Here is a 14,647-nt window from a genome sequence, read left to right as displayed (position 1 = left end):
ATGAACTAAAATTAATTAAAATAAATGTTTTAAAATAAGTGGCATAATCTAGACCATCAAATTAATCTAATGATGTAAAATGAGGGAATGTCAGCTTGACTAAATCCATGCCCTAATGCTACATATATAACACTTTATAAAAAAAAATATTTAAAATAAATACGTAATTACAATATATTAATTTTCTACCTATATAATAAACTAAAATAAGATATATTTAAAATTAAAAGTTAGCCATTTAAAATTTAGAAAATAATTTTAGTTATGATATATATTTTTAAAAGATATTATTTTCAATTTATGATAAATTACTAAACATTATAATCTTTTGAAATATTTCTTTTTCTTAACATTATAATTTCTTTAACAAATTTTTTAATTAGAAATAAAAATTAATGGTACAGTTGAGCACCAATATCAATTCTTTATTTAGCTCCTAATTTCGTGAGGTCCCGAGGGGCATATTTGTTGGATATTGAGCTCTCATTTCCTATACATAGAGCAGAATACAAGTGTGCAAGTAAACTTCATATCTCAACTTGTTTAATTGGAGAAGGGTCAATTAGTGTATTGCAGATAGTATATATACACGTTTAATTTCTTGGTAAATCACAAGACAACTAATTGCTGGGGACAAAACTAGAAATTTAGAACACATGCATATATATATATGATGCCTTAATTAACTTTAATTTTGTGGTGTTAATTTGGAGTTCCCACCTTGTTGCACTTGGTTATCCTCCTTCATGTTCTATCGTTTTCAAGTAGTAATTAATTAAGACCATAGCCTAAATCAACCCAGCCTTCTGCGACCAATAACAAGCCACGTAAAGTATACAAAAAGAGTGATATTAATTAGTTGATGTTGAAGGCCATAACATTCAGTCAATCCAACACACAGGTTGACAACATCACGTTATTCGAGCATCATCTAGAGTTGTAAATTAAGTGAACATATTATGCCCTTCATTAATTTGTGTATCTTGATATTATTTTTCAAGATAACTTTTGATTTAATGAATAAAATGGTATTTTTATCCCTTATTTTTATATTAATTGTTTTGATTTTAGCTTATGTATGTAATAAATATACATTTTAGTTGATTGAATAACATGTGTATGTGTGAGTGATGTAAATCTCTTAATATGATGTTTAATTCTTATGAATAAAAAAATAATATTGTTTAACTCTTTTTTTCAACTGAAACAAATAACAAAATTATATTATAAGTAACATATTTTTTAAATATTGTAAGACTCAAATTAATTTAAGCACTTATTTTATAATAACCTTAGCATTGATTATAATGAATTTGTGTATAGAGTGTTTAAATTTGCGTGGATTTATAACACCTATAAAATTAAAAAAAATTCATGAAATTAAGATAATCAATTCATCTAAACATTTGCGCATTAAAAATGTTGTAATCAAGTAGCACCTTTTATAATTTATCATATGTTATCAAGTTAATTAAGGTGATGCACTAAACAGTTTAAACTGGCAAACAATCATCTTGATCTAACAAAAATACTCTAAAATCAAAAATAAAACTTTTAAAATTTAAGAAATTAAACTGAAAAAATACATAAAAGACTAAAATTTCCATTTTAGCTTTAATGATAATTATATATGAATTATAGTCTGGACTGTAGGGAAGCATGCATGCAAGTTCAATATTCATTTGATCGGGTAAGTTAATGAATGCTCGTGGCCATCGTCTCTAACAATCGATATACACATGGCCATCATCAACTTAAACCATGGCCTATCAGTGTCATCGGTTTAATTAGTTGGTTGAATGATCCCTCTTGACCTTGAAAAATCATGGCCAAACGGCCCTATATATAATTGCTAGGTACTAATGAAATTATTGTACTGATAAATATTTCTATTACTGCATATTATTGTTTTATTAGAATGAATTTCCTATTAAGGCAGCCATGTGCCGCACTCTTGAATGAGTGAATTCAATCAAAATCAGTTAATGAAATATTGAGAAAAGTTCAATTCTCCTCCTCCATAAAGTGTATCAGTGTGACAATTTCATTTATTCCCTCTCATTCTAGTTTTCCTTGTGCAAGTGTAAAGTGGGCTTTATTTTATCCCACTTATATCAATTTCAATTTTAATTGAGTGATGTCAAAGCTAATTGCTTGATCAAATTTGAAGATAAAACCCTTTATATCCTTTCAATGAAAGGAAGACGTGTAAAACAGGGTTTAAAGAACTTACACCACGTGGGGGTGTAGAAAAAAGGATACAATTGGCAAGAAAATTTTATAAAAATGAGGGGTGTACTTAGCAACAAGAAGGTGTATTTAACAAGAGTCTAATTTATAAAGAAATGAGGGTGTACTTAGAATTGTGATATTAACATGCCTTCAACCAAAATCAATTAGCTAAAACTAAAATATTACTGTATAAAGATTTAAAGACTTCCATTACAAGATAACACTGTTCAAATAAACTAAACTCAGTATATTATAAAGATTTAAAGTCTTTCATACGAGATATCAATCAAATGAAGCTAAAGAAGGAAAACAATAATCCTCAATTTTTATTTTTATTTTTTTTGCGGGGAGAAGATATCACTGTTCAAAGAAATTACACATGGGCATACGACATGTATGCTATTGTATTGCCTTGACTTTGGCCAATTTTGTAAATTACATTCTAACACTTAACAAAATTAGAATCCATGATCTCTACTTATTGATGAAATTAAACATTTAAACTGACTAAGAAGTAACAAATTAACGCATATTCATACTCCCAAGCATATACTATATAGCATAGCCTCCCTTGATTAGACGACCCTTATCTCATTTATTCTTTAGATAATTTAACATTTGCTTTTGTTGGGTATCTCCATTGTTGCTTTGGATATGACCTCAAAGGCTTTCACCGCGTAGAATTTGAACTTCTTCTCATCAATAAATCCTTTCTTTGTTTTCAAGGTAATTCTTAACGTTCTTGTGTAGCTTATAACTGCAATATTTATACTCTGCAACCATAAAGGATAACATGTTATGGTATTAACACGTTTAACTAATTGTATTTCTCCTGATAATAGTTTGTAAATACAAGAGATAAAGTCAACTAGCATGTTCTTAATTATGCATTAAACTAGTCCAAACTAATTGTATCTCATTCATGTTCATTTCCAACTAGTCCAAACTTTATTTTTTATAGAGATCAATCCAAACACAATATAAATATCGCAAACAAAACAAGTTCAGAATGAAATGATAACCTTCAACTTTATTTTATAGAAAATCAATCTATACAAATATTTGAAAAACATAAGGCAAATATAGAACATAAATGGAACTCCCACTAAACTAAGGTACTATAAGGAGTCACTCCCATATGAGCAGTGTGCTCATGAAAAACTTTAGGTATCAAACCTTTCGTAAGTGGGTTAGCTAGCATATCATTAGTCCTTAAATGTTCTATGGAAATCTGTCTATTATGAACTCTTTCTTTAACAACCAAAAACTTGATGTCAATAAACTTTGATTTGGTTGCACTCCTATTGTTGTTGGAGTAAAGAACTGCTGAGTTATTGTCACAATAAATCTTTAATGGTCTTTCAATTACGTCAACCACACGCAAACCAGTGATAAAATTTCTCAGCCATATCCCATGGTTGGATGCCTCAAAACAAGCAATGAACTCCATGGCCATGGTCGAGGAAGTTGTGAGAGTCTGTTTAGCAGACTTCCAAGAAATAGCTCCTTCAGCCAGCATAAATATGTATCCAGATGTGGAGCATTTGCTATCTTAACATCTAGCAAAATTAGAGTCTGAGTACCTAATGATCTCCAAATTCTCAGACTTCTGATAAGTGAGCATGTATCATTTTGTTCTCTTTAGGTAACATATCACACGTTTTGCTGCTTTCCAATGCTGCATTCCAGGATTACTCAAATATCTACCCAGAACTCCTACTACAAATGTTATATTGGGACGAGTGCAAACTTGAGCATACATTAGACTTCCTACTACTGATGCATAAGGAATCTTTTGCATCTCTATTCTTTCAAGGTTATTATTGGGGCATTGTTTGAGACAAAATTTGTCTCCTTTAGCTATCGGGGTATCTCCTGGTATACTATCTTTCATGTCGAATCTATCTAGGACCTTATCGATATAACTCTCTTGTGACAACCTTAGGATACCTTGAGAGCGATCTCTTAGTATCTTGATTCCTAATACAAAAGAGACTCACAAGATTTTTCATCTCAAAATTTTTCGTCAGAAATTTCTTAGTCTCTTGTAAGAAGCTTATATCGTTGCTAGCAAACAGTATATCATCGACATATAACACCAAGAATGAGTATTTACTCCCACTAAACTTGTGGTATACATAATCATCAACTGCATTTGCCTCAAAACCATATGAGGTAATGACTTGATGGAACTTGTAATACCATTGACAGAAAGCTTGTTTCAAACCATAGATGGATTTATTTAGTTTGCAAACCATATACTTTGAGTCACCTGATACAAAGTTTTATGGTTGCATAATATAAATTCTTTCTTCAATGTCACCATTTAGAAACACAGTCTTAACATCCATCTGATGTAGCTCTGAATCATAATGAGCTATCAGTGTCATTATTGTTCTAAAAGAATCCTTTGAAGATACTAGAGAAAAGGTTTCTTTATAGTCAATGTCTTCCTTTTGGGTAAATCCTTTAGAGACTAGACGAGCCTTATATCTCTCGACATTGCCCATGAATCCCTTTTGGTTTTAAATATCCATTTGCAACCAATAGGTTTCACACTTTCAGGCAATTCGATGAGATCCCAAACGTCATTGTCTTGCATAAATTTTATCTCATCCTTCATGGCATTGATCCAGTTTTGAGAGTTAGAACTACGCATGGCTTGACAGAAGTTAATCGGATCATCCTATGTTAAATCAATGTCATCCTCATGTTCTTGGAGAAAGATAATATAATCATCAGGGATTGCACTTCTCCTCTCTCTATCAGATCTCCTTAATGACACTTCTTGAGGTTGTTGAGATTGTTGTATAGGTATTTGAGGAAGAACCTCATCGTTGTCTTGTTCTTGAACAATGTCATCAACAATAGTTTGAATATTGTTTTCTATTACTGGATTTGTTTCTTGAACAGCAATAAGTATGAGGACTTGAGCACTGTCAATAACAAGTTCTTCCTCAAAGACAACTTTCCTTATGTTCTCTTTCTTCCCAAACTCAACTTTCTCAAGAAATCTTGCATTTCCTATTTCAAATATTGATCTTAAAGTGGGATCATAAAAGTTATAGCCCCGAGAGCGTTCAGCATAGCCAACAAAATAACAACAAATTGTTCTTGAATCCAGCTTTCTTTCATGTGGCCTATAAGGTCGCGCCTTAGCTGGACAACCCTAAATATGCAAATGCTTAATACTTGACTTTTTGCCAGTCCAAAGTTCATAAGGGGTTTTATTAACTGTTTTACTTGGCACCCTATTAAGGATGTAAGCTGCGGTCTTTAAGGCTTCTCCCCAAAGTGACTCTGGCAAAGAAAAATGGCTAACCATACTTCTCACCATATCCTTAAGAGTTCAGTTTCGTTGTTTTGCAACACCATTCATGTTAGGTTTGCCTAGCATAATGTATTGCGGAACAATTCCACACTCTTTGAGAAAAAGCGCAAAAGGTCCTGGACGTTGTTCTCCCGATCCATCATATCTACCATAGTACTTACCACCACAGTCAGATTTGATGGTCTTAATTTTCTTTCCAAGTTGAAGTTCAACTTCAGCCTTGAAACTCTTAAAAACGTCTAGGGATTGAGACTTCTCATGTATCAAATAAAGGTAATTGTATCTAGAGTAGTCATCTATGAACGAGATAAAGTATTGTTGCCCATTCCAAGAAGGTATTGGAAAAGGACCACAAATGTCCATATGTACTCATTCTAAGATGTCTTTAGCTCTTTCGGTACCTAATTTCCTTATGTTTGTTTGTTTTCCCTTTATGCATTCAACACAGACTTCAAAGTCTGATAAATCTAAAGGTTCAAGAATTTCATCTGACACAAGTCTCTGAATTCTCTGTTTAGAGATATGACCTAAGCGTTTGTGCCATAAAGTGGTTGAATTCTCTTTTAATTTCCTTTTTGTACCACGTGAATTTGTTTGCAGTATTTCATTATAGGAACAGTTAACATCCAACATATATAGATTATCAATTAAGGAACCGGAACCAATCAAATTCGAATTCTGGTAGAAACTAACTTTATTATTTCTAAATGAACAAGAAAAATCAAATTTGTCCAAACTAGAAATAGAAATTAAATTCCGTCTAAAAGATGATACAACAAAAGTTTCAAACAAATTCAAATAAAATTCAGTCTTTAACTGCAATTTAAAAGTTCCAATAGCCTCCACCGCAACCTGTTTGTCATCACCCACAAATATGAATCTTTCATCATCACTTGGCAGTCGGCTCCACAGGCAATCCTGCATGGTTACACTTATGTGAGTAGTAGCACCAGAATTTACCCACCAAGTATCTTTAGGTACAAAAGCTAAATTAACTTCATAACAAACAAGAGCAAGAGATTTACCTTTCTTTACACGCCTTGTAGCGTACTTGGGACACTCTTTCTTCATGTGTCCAGACTTCTTGCAGAAGTAGCAGGTAAATTCCTCACCCTTCTTTGGTTTCTTTTGCTGAGAAGACCCTTCAACAGCACCCTTAGTTTTCTTTCTTTTCTTATTCTAAGAGGTGGAGCTTAAATGAGCACTTTCAAATCTGTCTCTCTGCAAAAATATAAGCTCATTAAAGGACCATTTGTCCTTGTGAGTGTTATAACTCACTTTGAATTGCCCAAAGTGTGCAGGAAGTGAGATTAAAACTAAATGCACAAGCAGATCTTCACCAAGCTCTAACTTAAGTGCTTTCAGTTTAGATGCCAAGTTAGACATTTCCATTATGTACTCCCTTATATTACTTTTGCCCTTATACTTCATGGAGATGAGTTTAGCCAAAAGGTTACTCGTCTCCACCTTCTCATTTTTGGAAAAGTATTGTTCAATTTCATTAATAAATTTCTTTGCATTTTCACCCTAAAAAATAGAGCCCTAAAATGCTTTTGGAATAGAGTGTTTCATGATCATAATGCACATTCGATTGGAATGATCTCATTTCTCAATTTTTACCTCATTGGAGGCTTCCGGAGTGGAAGTGGGTCGTTTCGTTCTCAGTGCCAAATCCAAATCCATACAACCGAGAACAATTTCCACGACTTCTTTCCAAACCTTAAAATTTGTCCCATTCAGCATAGGGATATTGCTCACTTGAGCAGATACATTTGTAGCACTAGCAACACAAACTGAATAACAATAAAAATAAAAATAATTACATGCTCACAAATAAGCCAATAAGTTATATAAAATATATATATATAAAACAAGACATGTGCAAAATAGTTCACATAACAAACTCATCACAAGATACCCAGCACAACATTAATTCACGGTCTTTGGACAGAGAAATTAATTTGTAAGTGGTACTCTCAACACAATGATCAAATATTGACAATAAATTCTGTCAAATCATAGTCTTTCTTTGGACCGACTATAATTCACATGAAAATATCTTATAATTGCCACACATTTATCATCACAGGTACAAAATTATTTGGCCAAATTGTGTCTTCCTTTGGGTTGAGCACAATTTGCATAAATAATTTTATACTAATATTTATATAATTTTAATTAAATTAATTTATGCAATAGAGATTGCTTTGACAATATATTGTTTCAATCAACTCAATCAAAATTACCAGACATAAAAAAAAGGAATAATTTAGAGGGTTTGTAATTTCTGAATTTACAACAAAACATAATGTGAATCACCAATTAATACACATAATTCACAAATAAAAACAAGGAAAACAAAAATAAAATGCAAAAGTCAAATTGCATTTAACGATACGTAACAAGGATTTTCTTATGATGATATAATAAAGCCAAAGATTATGTATCACATGCATATCATGTCATGGCATGTATGCCATGGATTCATGGCATGCATAAGGAAACAAAACCAACAGGCATAAAAAAACAAACACATGAACGAGAAACAAAAAAGGATAACTATTCTGGAGCGAGAAAAAAAAAGTTTTTTCTCATGGAATCCGAACGCAAAACATGAACGCGCATATGATGATTATTATATCGTGGTCGAAAAGAAAAAAAAATCCAAACTTACAATCATAATTATAATTGCAAAGATAAAATCCCAAAATAAAATTAGGGTTTATGTAACAAAATAATATAGGTATAACACAAAGCAAATAAATTTAATTCTCAATAATCTAACAATAATGGTGACTCTGATACCACTTATTTGATATTTTAGGGATCTTAAAAAAATATCAATAATCACCGGAAACACATTACGTTAGATTATCAAGAGGGGTTGTGAAAAATACCTGGATCTATGTTAAACAACGGAATTGATGAGTATGAGGAAGTGTTGGTTTTGTGTTCTTCCTCAACCAAATCATTGTTTTCCTTTTGGGACCTTAGGTTTCTCGTGAGATGGGAAGAAGATAATACAATTTCTGATTTGGTGTATTAGGGAACACAACCTTGCTTTAAGTTTTAACCTGTTAGAGTTCTCATTATTTTCTAACGGGTCAAACTGGTTTCCGCTTATCAAGTCCATATTAATTTCTGATGATAGTCCAATAAGTTCACCAAATTAGATCACTTTTATTGAGCCCATAAATATAAATAATTAATATAAATGATAAATATAATATGTAGCCCACATTAATTAATTAACTAGGAATTATAAAATTTCTAACATCAACACCTTCCTCACCACTCCTTATGGGTGTCTTGTCATCTTCAACAATAATTGAGCTTTTCACGGTGCTCCATCTAAAATCCAAAATAGTTAAAAGAAGGAGAACAAAAAGGGAACCACCTGAAGAAGCCCTTCGTGGAAGATGGTGATGCTGAGGGTTTTCGCGACGGAAACAAAAGAGGAAGGGAAGGGTCATCAGCTCTTTGAAGAAAAGAGAGAAGAGCACCCACAAGAGAGTAGCCATCTCCAAGTGCATGGTGAAGTTTGAATATTAAGGTTCCAGCAGCATTGCTTGTAGGGTATTTGATCACATGAATTTCCCAAAGTGGTTTATCTTGTGGTGTCCTTTCCATTAGTATCTTTGTCAAATAGTCATCAAAATATTGGTCATACAATTCCAATGACTCGTTTTTGGGGAATGTTGGAATCTTTATGTGATCTTCGAACTTCACTATGGATGTGGGTTTTCTGGTGCATGAGGAATTTACTGTAATGAATAATAATCTAAAAAAAAATGAAGGGATTAAATTTGATTGAAAAGTTATTAAGAGTTAAAAGTTTATTTTAATTATAATTTTTTAAAAACTGTAATTAAACCTTTTAGAAAATATGATTTTTTTGGTGTGTTTGTCCTTTGCCTTTCCCTACCTTAGCCTTAGATTTAATTTTGATGTGTGAGGAAATTAATAATTTCTCTTTCAACACATTTATATTTACAATATGCTGGTTAATTTACTTTTACATAAGATATAAATTATTTTCACAAGTTATCTTAAAGAACTTATTTAAATAAATAAAAAATAATTTATTGACGTATTATAAGTTTTTTTAAAAAGTTCTTTCATATACCTTTAGGATGCTTGGATGATAAAATAAAAATAATTAAACTGTAAATAAATTTTATCAAACACACATTTTATCAATTAACACTCGTTGTAAGGGCTAAGAGGATCGATGTAGCTTATTTGGCTAAACAATGCGTATAAGTTGTTTAAATTTGTCAATACTCGAGTTTAATTCTTCTTTTAAAAAAATAATAATACTCGTAGAATCATACATGCATAGATACTTCATGTCTTCATTAGTTTAATTTTTTCAAACCTTTATAATAAAGTTTAATTGCATCCCAATGGCTTTCGGGATCTTTCCTATTTAACTCTTATGACAATGATAAATAATAAAGTTTTTCAACAATTTTTATAATAAAGTTTTTCAACAACTTCAATATGCTATTTCGATAATTTTTTTTTATCTAACCATATGACAATGATAAATAATTGACACACAACTGTCAACGAGGCTATGAAATGCTTGATGACATATATATTTAATATTATAAAGACTTAAGTATAATAAATTTATATTTTAGTTATATATATATATATATATATATATATATTCATTTCTTAAAAGTTCAAATTATTAATTTTGGTATTTACTATTATATATGCAACAATATTATTGGAGATAAATCTTTTATATGTAAAAAATAAGACTGCCTACAATAATCCTTCTTCATACATCTGCATTTCGAGAGGAGTCACCGACAATAGGATACGTTAGTTTTTCTTTTTGTTATGTGAACTCATTAACTATTTTTGTGTTTAATGGAATGTTAATTAAGTGGCTTTGACACTCGCTAGTATGTCTTTTTCTAGATTTCTAAAATGAATATGAGAAATAAAAATAACGATTTTAGAAAGATGAAAATCAAATAAAATTGTTTTATTGAACTCAAAACAAAAATTCGTTCATTTTATAAAAACTAAAAACAATATTTCAAAACTTAGAAGAATAAAAAACAAAAATTGTTATAGGGACCATGATTAAAATTTACTTATTTTATAAGAATTAAAAATATATTTAAATTATTATTTTCTATTTATATCATAAATATAATTTATATAATTTTATTATTAAAATTAATTTGAATTTATATCTCAATTACGTTAGCGATTTAAATTTAACTTTCTTCTAATTTAAAACAAACAAATACTTAATAAATTGAGTAATCACATTTAAACATCCACTATTTACAGACATCCTATCAATACTTTTTTATATTTTTGTCTCTTTTTTCCTATCACATTATATCACCAATGTTATTAATCACTTTTTTTTTTCTTTCTTTCTATCTCTATATATATATATATATATTGAAAGCTTACAAGTTGAATAAGCTCTGATTTATGAATGAGTAGGACAAAAATGCAGTTCTCGACATGAGAGCTACTGTGGACATGCTCACATGCAGGAGCTATTATTTCTACACTTTGAAGTAGCTTTGCCTACTATGAACAATATACAATCAAAGATACTAACAATGCAAACATCCATTGTCATCATTATTAAGTTATTACTTATTAGGCTAATACGGTTAGTGGTACTTGTAGGAATTAAATGCTTTTTATAACCATCAAGAACATTATGCGGTTTTTGATCAAACACACGTCTCAATGAAATTAAAAGTTTTAACATTATTGATTAAATATCTATCTTAAACCCTCTTTGATTTCGACTGATGCAAAAATCCAAACTGTCATAGATGATTTTTTTTTCTTCTTTTTTTCTTTTTGTGCACGTCGTAGTTGACATTTACCAAAATATCTCATGCTACGTGTAATAGAAAAAAAAAGCTATCTCACCTCAACTAAAAAAGTAAAAATAATCATAAAATCTAGATAATTTTTTCCTCTTCAACTAATAATAAAACATATTAAAATATTACGATTGATCTGCTGAACTATATACATTTACATATAGTTTTACTAACTTAATTTCATGAACGAAAAATTATTTGAGCAAAAAAAAATCAAATTAACTGGAGGAACAAAATATCCAAACTTTGCATGCTTTGACATATACTACTATACTGCAACAGAAGTCATATTTAAGAGTCAACAAGTAAGTGATTGCAGCTACCGTAAAAATTAATATAAATTAATATACACTTAATGAGAATTGTAAAAATGGATGGGGTGCCAAAAACAGGCATCAGCCTTGGTTGTTTTTTAATTACTTGACCCCTATTTCTTCTCAATTTTATTTGTTAAGTCTTTCCTCACTTTCCCACCAAAAAAATAAGGGGAACATAATTGACTGACCCTTAATTATCATCTTAATTACTTTCAACCTATTTCATTAATTTTTTGTCTACTTTCTTTCTGGCTTTATGCCATATTGTAACTCTCGGGAGTCAGCTCATTGCTTTTAATATACGGGCAACAAAGATCGATGTACTAATGGCATTTAATTGACCTGACAAAGTTAAATATGTGAATTAATGAGAAATAAGAAGGGATGGCAAGGAATTTAGATTTTGAAAGGAATTTTTAAAGCCACGAGTTTAACTTTAGCCTACAGTCTGAGTTTCCTTATAATAGCATTTTTTTTCAGTTGAAGATCAAATAAGGATATGTTTGCATAAAATTCCTTAAAAACACATTAGAGGAGAAAATAAGAAAAATATAATTTTTTTATAAACTAAAATTAGATAATGCATAAGTTAAAAATTATCTTTTGGAGAATCAAATATAAAAGAATTTATATAGATTAATGTTGGTTTATGCAGAAACTTGTTAAAAAAAAATAACAGACTACTAAAAAAAATTTATTTACCAAATAATATTTATAAGGTCAAACTACTACTTCTTTGAATATTACTATAGTTGCGCAAATTTGATACTATTAATTAAGGACATGTTTAGTTTTTTGTTTAAATTGTTGTCGCATGAATTCCAAGGTAAATCCAACGATCAAACACAAAATAAATAAAAAAAAATGTTCTGATTCGTTGACAAAATTATGGTTGGCCTTACCAACGTTTAGTCAAACATGCTCTAAATTGATCCACACACATCACAATATTTAAGCATTCATATAATGAACAGGATTTACACTTTATTTTAGATTATCTTTTTAAAAAAAAAGAAAAAATTTTAAAAATAAAATAATAAAAATATTATCATTAAAAATTGTATAAATATTTTTAAAAAAATATTATTTTCTTTATATTTTTAAAACAAAAAATAAAAATTTCATATTTCACAACTTTAGGTCATCCTGAAGCTTAATTAAGGATAACATTAGTTTTATAAAATTATTTTTCTTTTATTTATTTATTAATTTCTATTAGTGTGTGCAAAAAAAAAATATAAGATGACACTTTATTATAGAAAGGAATTTAGAATTTAAAATGAAAATCTTACATCTCTTGTTGAAGTCTTGTTAGTCGTCATCTACGACTAACTTTTGTATAGAAAAGTTTTACAAAATATATATATTTTCTCCAATTTATTGTTCTTTTTGTATAATTGTAAATATTTCTTGTTTAGTTTTTATCTTTGCTCAGCAGAGGCTCTTCACATGGAATTAATGTAAATTTCACTTCAATTTCAGGTAAAAAGGAGAATAATTGGAAGGTGCAGAAGCTGTTATCTCGCTAAACCAAGACCGTGCACTTAGCGAGTATCATCCGCTAAGCGAGGCAGCAGCTCGCTTAGCGAGTAAGAGGAATCTTGAAAGAAATCTGTCACGCCAGCACGCGCTCAGCGCGTCATCAGCTCGCTCAGCGAGACGTTTGTCTCTTTTGGCACTTAGCGTGCCTGGCTCGCTGAGCCAAAATCCACTTACTCGCGCTAAGCGCGAAAATGACGCTAAGTATGCCTTCGAGGTCAGAAAGCCCTTTTTAAGCCGAAATGGAAAATCAAAAGAGAGCTTTTTGGGAGAATTCAAAGTCTTAGCCTGAGAGAAGAGTGTGCTTACGTGAAAAAGGCAAGGGAGCACCAAAGACCCCAGCTTTCAGGAGGATTCTAGGTTTTACGGTATTTTGTAGGTTCATAGAGGTGGAGGAGACATCCCCACAAATTTGTAATCTGTATTGTGCTTTCTAAAACCCTTTTGTAGCTGAAAGGTGATATCTTGCCATGGAAGGCTAAGCCCCCTCAGTTGGAGAATCCTACTGGGAATTTGACGTAAATTCTTATCTTATCTATTTGAAGTTGTTTTTATGTGTTCAATGTTTCTATCTGTGCTTAATCTATGCATGTTTGTGGCTTGATGACCCATTTGTATGTAAAGTTAGGAGCTTTAACATTGGAAAATGTACTGTATCCTTAGAATTGGATAGAACGGGCTAGGTTATCGTATGTCTGGACACGGAGTGCGATAATTTAGTTTTATTATGTTGTGACCTTAATGTTATTCAATTAAGCTAAGTTCGACGAGACATCCGAGAACAAGGTTTAATTAGAGTTAGCTCAATCATGCGAGACATCGATGTTTGGGAATTTTGTCCTCAACATAGAACACATGAACATCTTTAAATAGAGAAAAACCCTTAATTGCATTAAGTAACTCAGTAGGAGGACCTAACGCTTTTTAATTATCTGTTTTAACACCCACTTGCTCATATTTTCTGTTATTAATCATTAGAGTAGAATACATATTTGTTTGATTCATGATTATTGATTCTTTGTACAAATGTCTGCTCATTGAATGAGAGTTCACCAAATGAAATAAGTTCCTTGAGATCGATACTCAATTCTTATTGTTTTATTATTACTTGTACAACTCGGTACACTTACCGATTAGATTTACGCATCCATAATAACAAGTAACGTCGGGGTGTAAACAAGTCTTATGCAAGGAACAAATACCTTGAGATAAACCTGACAAAGTTAATATTAGAATTCCCATCAATCATATATTTATAGATAAGCTTTGATGTTATTGTTTACCTTCAATGCAACATAGAGAAAATCCAAATCTGCACCTTTTTTCCGAGTACCAAGTGGAGGATTCATTAT

This window comes from Glycine soja, chromosome 6 (assembly GCF_004193775.1).
Source record: "Glycine soja cultivar W05 chromosome 6, ASM419377v2, whole genome shotgun sequence".
NCBI classification, from domain to species: Eukaryota; Viridiplantae; Streptophyta; class Magnoliopsida; order Fabales; family Fabaceae; genus Glycine; species Glycine soja.
The sequence above is the reverse complement of the archived record's forward strand: the minus strand, read 5'-3'. Positions refer to the sequence as shown.